Consider the following 6,000-nt stretch of genomic DNA (forward strand, 5'->3'; position numbering starts at 1 on the left):
TTATTCTGCATCTGATATATCCATGAGTTTTATGGCTTTGCTTTGGCATAGAACTATCTTTATGTTGCGTTACTCATAGAGAATGAGGATACTATAATATTTGCAGTGCTATGGCTTCTTGATGTCTTCATCCTGCTTTGGGTAAGCGCTAAGGATGCATGAAAAGAATCAGGAATTTTTAAAAAATGCAATTTGGAGTTGGGAATGTTTTGATAGGAATGAATTCAGTGCAGGCACAAAGGAGGGTGGTCAATTCTGGGGATTGGTGCTGGAAGGCATGGAAAGCCTTCCTAGAAGAGGTCACACTGGAACTGACTCTTGAAAGAGTCAGTGTTAGGAACTGACCCCGGTTGGACCAGCAAGGTGGCATGGTAGTGCAGGCAGCTGGATTCCATGTGGCTGACTATGCAGTTTGGCTCTGAACCTGGAGGCTTAAAAAAAAACCACCAGGTGCATGTGCACATGTGCCCAAACTCCCAAGAGGAGAATGGAGGAGGAGTTGTGGTGTGGCCCTCCTGCCTGGGGGTGTTTTCTCATTTTCCCTCTCTCTGCATCTCTGCCAAGCTCACATACTCTACAGTAAAAATTTAAAAAAAAGAAATACAGAAACTAACCTGGGTTTATGAGAAGAAGAAGGAAGGAAGGATTTGCACAAGAGGAAGCTGATCTACAAGTGTTATGATGCAGCAGAAGAAGTGGTAAGATGGCTGGTAGGAGATATTAGGTAGGAGGTTGTGGGAGGAAGCAGGCTAGAGGGGAGAGTGGAAGACCTTGCATACGGTACATCTCAACTTTGATGTCTGTCCAACAGGTAGTGATATTTTCCACTGCACCCAGCACTGAAGGCCTTTCACCCTGATGCACTGTGAATGTGTGCTAGAAAAACACAGGAGTGACTGATGCAGTGTAGGATGGAGTCTGTGTGTGTCCTTAGTCCAATGACATGTGAGTGTGCATGCCTATGCATGTGTTGGGGGCCAAAGGGGTATAAAATAGAGGGCTCTGGAGCCTCTGCCTGTGCAGTGAACCCAGCTGTGCCCATGGACAGCAATTCAGCTGTATTTGTGTCCTTGTGACTTTATGGCAGTCCCCTAGTTCACTCCTTAGCGCACCCCACCCTAGTAGGTTAAAATCTTTTCTCCCTCAATGGATACACACTCCTTCAACCAACCTGCCCTCCTGTTTCTTACAATGGGAGATCTGAAAACGTTCTTCTCAAGGAAAACAGAATATTAGGGTTAGACTCCCTCCCAAAGCCCTTCTTTGTCTCCAGTTCAATTTGAACCAAAGCTCACCCTCTCTTCTCTGTAACCAGCTGCTTGTCTCATGTTCTGGAGATCTTGATCCCTGTGACATCAGCTTCCCCCAGGGCCTCCTCAGCACCTATGAACTGTGTTCACTTCACATTATCACTTTGCATTTAGCTCACATGTTGCTTTTTTACCATTTAAAGTTCTTAACTATCTTCTTGCACTAATTCCAATAGCCTTCATCTTTTAAAAATAATTATTTGATTATTATTATTTATAAAATTATTAATTTTATTTATCATTATTGTTATTATTATACGTTTTGCTATAGGGTAAGTGTGCTCACCAGAGAGAGAGAGAGAAAGTGAGAAAGCAAGTCACTGGGTCCAGGACTCAAACTTTTGCCAGCCATATGAGAGTCCAGAACATTAACCACCATGCCGCCTGCTGGCACCCCCTTCATCTTTTTAAAATTCTCCGCAGTTCTATGTACCTGGTGGGCCCTTAACAATACAGTCCTATAACTCCCTTCTCTAGCTTCATTTATTATAAAGCTCTTTTATTGTTTTATGGAATTTTATTTAAAGTAACTGCCAATCCTCTATGAAAGTACTATAAAGTAACTATGATGAAACATTTCCCATGTTAGTAATATGAAAACAGCACTTCCTGCTTTTCTGAACAAAGCTATTACAAAGGGCTGCAAGTTTTTGGGTTCTTAGGACACTGGCTTATTTGATCTTCTAATGGTTATTGAGATCTTGGACAGGATGACCATGGAGTCCTCTGAACCTAAACACAGAAGAATGATTCAGAAAAAGGCTGTTACTTCTAACAGTTCTCTTTCCACTGACAAGTGCTTTTTTCTTAGCTGTGGGATATGAGTTAGTTAGAAATGTCATGACTCTCAAGAAGTAAGACCCTAAAAACACAAATATTGTCTTTGGACATTTTCTTAGAATCAGAGAATCCAAGGTGACTACACTGAAGCCCCAGATATGGCCGTCTTCCCAAGCATAATGTTTGCTTCCATCACCACAAACCATCACCCTTGGCCAATATGAAATACAAAATGTTCTTTGAGAAAGATGAACTGGCCAAACAGAGCAATAACTGGTAAACCAAAACCCTCAGAACACGGTATATATGTTTTGAAACAAAATTTAACAAAATAAACTTAGCAAAGTTAATGGGCTTATAAATGGATACACTAATTTTGGTAGGCAATTTGGTAAACTTTAAATAGTCCATACCTTTAGTTGACCATTTAATTAAGCTTCTGGGATTAGCATAAAAACATACTACACATGGGAAAATAAAATTCTAAAACCTTGGTGCACTACAATGTTTATTCTATTTTTATAAGTATGCACATACATAAACCTATAATGGAACCCTACAAAGGCATCACATGGGATTTTATTCAGTTATTAACATTAATTCTGCTTACAATCTATTTTAATTGAAAAAAGAGTATAAAATTACCATTTAATGGGCCGGCAGGTGGCATGGTGGTTGAGGGTGCTAGACTCCCATATGTCCGACTGTGGTTTGAGTCCTGGACCTGGTGGATCACTTTCTTACTTTCCCTCTCTCCTCTCTCTCTCTCTTTCGCTTTCTTGCTCTGTCCCTCTCTGGTCAAATTCAAATAAATAAATAAATAAAGTTAAATAAAATAATTCTAAAAAACTTTGCCATTTAAAAATTCAAACTAAAAAAATTAATAGAAAAAGGATGATGAATTTATAAGTATTTTCCCATTATGCTTTCGGTTTTTTATAATAGAATATATGGCTTTAGTAATAAATAATTTTAAAAGGATACATAAGAAGAGCTTCTATGATCATAAAGAGTGTTTATGGTTAATATTAAGTAAAAGCTCATGTAGAGAATTAAGAGAATTATCCATAGACCCAAACACATGAAAGCAAAGAAGAAAAAAGAGAAACAGTAAAATAAACATAAAGAAATAACAAATGTTTAGAAAGTTTATCTTCTTTGGAGAACCTTATATAATTAAAAACTAAAGGTAAATTTTTATCTTTCTAATTTTCTCTTTTTGGATATTTTAAATCAACAGGAATATTTACATCAAAACAATCATTTTAAATAGTAAAGTGTGAAAATAATTTTCTTCAATTTTGGCACCTTCACCACTAGACCAAATGTCATTCTGGCCATCAAAAAGACCTTTCAATGAGAGCTTAGATAATATATTCTATTTAAATTCATTTAAACATTGATGTCACCCTTTTGCCTTTCTTTTTCGGACTTCATGTCTACTACTAAAACTAGTCTCCTATTTGCTCTTCAGATCTTAGCTGAGATCTCCATATTCTCATGACTGCCGCTAATCATGACACTTCCCAATTTGTCACTATTAAATTTTCATGATGAAACATTTCCCTTTTTGAAACAAAAGACAAACCAAAACAAGTAAAATGTCCAGCCTTAAGACTGGCATTTCTGTCAAGAGCTGACAAAACTGGCCAAGTCAAACCCAGTACTGGTAAGAGATTAAGGGATGGGTACCTTAACTCTTCTGTTACTGGTCAAGATTCAGAAAACATTCCTTTACAAGTATATATACTCGTTTTGTCAAATTCTTTCTGATAAACTTTTGAAATGGGAGCACATCATAGGAAGAATAATGCTCTCCCCCTGCAAGTACCTACATTCTAACCCCTGAAATATAACGATGTTATTGACATGACAAAGGGTTACTAAGAAAGCAAATGGAATTAACAGTTGCTAATAAGTTGACTTTCAAATAGGGAAATTATCATGGATTATATGGTGGGCCCAAGTAATCACAGTTTTCTTTAAAAGATGAAGAAGATGGCATAAGAGGAGGTTTTAATGATGTGATATGAGAAGCCAACCCATTCTGGCCTTGAAAAGCCATGAGCCATGGGATGTGGGTGGTCCAGAATCTGGAAAAGGTGAGGAGATTCTCCTGTACAGCACCTAGAAGGGGATGTGACCTTTGCAACACCTCAATGTATTGGGTCATAGGAAAAATCATGACGTATTTTTCCATGCAAAAATGTATGATGACTTTTTCAATGACCCAATAGCTTAGTGAGGCCATATCAGAGTTCTGAGGCTACAGAATTGTAAGATAATAAATTGTGTTGCTTTAAGTGACTAAGTTTGTAGTAAATTGTTAATACCAGAATTAGAAAACTAACATAAAACATATAGAGTTATAGAATGAGCCCAAAGAGCAAACAATAGGCCACTTTAGTTTCAACTGAAGTTTAAAAAAAGAAAGAAAATGAATTATCTCAAAATTGACCCATTACTAGACTGAATGATTGTGGAGGATAAGATCTACTTTGGATATCTTACAATAGGATGAAAGCAGAAGCAGGAGAGACCATTGCCCCAAAGTAGTGATTCTCAATGGGGGCAATTGTGTCTCCCAGAAAACATTGGGTGATGTCTGGATATATTTTTGGTTGTCTCAGCTGGTAGAGTTCTGCCACTGGTATCTAGTGAGAAAAGACCAGGGATCTAAATATCCTGCAATGCATATGATAGCCCTTGCAGCTTAGAGATATCCCAAATGTCCTTGGTCTAAGAGAATGCTGAACAGGTTGGAGGAAAACAGATGCCGTGACAATAAAAGGAAGATTGTTTTGATAATTAGATCATTTGTGATGTCTTCCCCACAGTGCAGACTTCCTTGTCAGAAGAATGATACAAACACAGATAAGTGGTCTCTTGCCAGGGGCACAGGTGCATGTGTGGTTGGACTCTGAGGTCCTATCTTTATCTGAGGTATCATGATTCTTTTAGAAGCATATAGGGAGTCAAAATATTTCCTACTCAATACTTGCTGATATTGAAATTAGGAAAAAGGTTAGTATCTATTCTATTATTTTCTCTACCATATTAGCTAACAGACTCAAACTTAACTGGACATAATATTAAATATCTAACACTCAGGTGACTTCTACAGAAGTGTTTAAAGACTCTTATTTTGGGCACAGTAGATACAACTCTCATGTAAGGACTTTGCAACCTAAGAAAAGGGTTAGAGTCAAAAAAGCAGAATAAGAAGCAGTTCCCTATTGTGGAAGTTTGATAAACAACCATTTTTATAAGTAGCAGTTAAAAGCTGAAAGTAAGGGCCAGCAGGTGCCATGGATGTTAAGGCAGCTGGATCCCACATAGCCAACTCCATGGTTTGAGTCCAGACGTGGTGACTTGAAAATCATGCCAGCCGCATGTACATGCATGCACAAAATTCCAAAAGGAGACTGAAGGAGAAGGGATTTTGACATGGCTATCCCCTCTGGGGGGTGATTTCTCACTTCCCTTCTCTTTCTGTGTCTATATCTTTCTCCAGCAAACACATGTGTCCTATAGCAAAAACAAAAACAAAAAGCAGCAAGTAAAATAAAATTAACTGATTCTGCTCACTTTTGAAAGTGAGCAGGTGTTTGGTGCCTTTATACAGCTTAAAGGTGATACAAGTTATCGGGAACAGCGGATGGCGTAATGGTTACGTCACTGGACTCCTATGTAGTTGACTGCAGTTCAAGTCCCACCCAATGACTTAAACTCATGCTGAGTATATGTGCATGTGTGCCCAAAATCCCAGGAGGAGAAGGGAATGCAGCATGGTCATCCCCCCCCCCCCGGGGGAGAGGAGTGATTTCTCACTTTCTGTCTCTCTGTCTCCAATGAATACATGCACCCTATAGCAAAAATCTCTCCAAAAGTAATTTTTAAAAAAGTGTAG

General features: G+C 38.3%; 1 protein-coding gene across 3 annotated transcripts in view; it reads right to left on the reverse strand.

The window, feature by feature from the left end:
• PLA2G7 (phospholipase A2 group VII) overlaps positions 1-6,000 on the reverse strand; it is a 49,515-nt gene that overhangs the window by 35,212 nt on the left and 8,303 nt on the right. The gene's annotated exons all lie outside the window — the stretch shown is intronic.

The sequence above is a fragment of the Tupaia chinensis genome, unplaced genomic scaffold (assembly GCF_000334495.1).
Source record: "Tupaia chinensis unplaced genomic scaffold, TupChi_1.0 Scaffold000252_1, whole genome shotgun sequence".
Taxonomy (NCBI): Eukaryota; Metazoa; Chordata; class Mammalia; order Scandentia; family Tupaiidae; genus Tupaia; species Tupaia belangeri.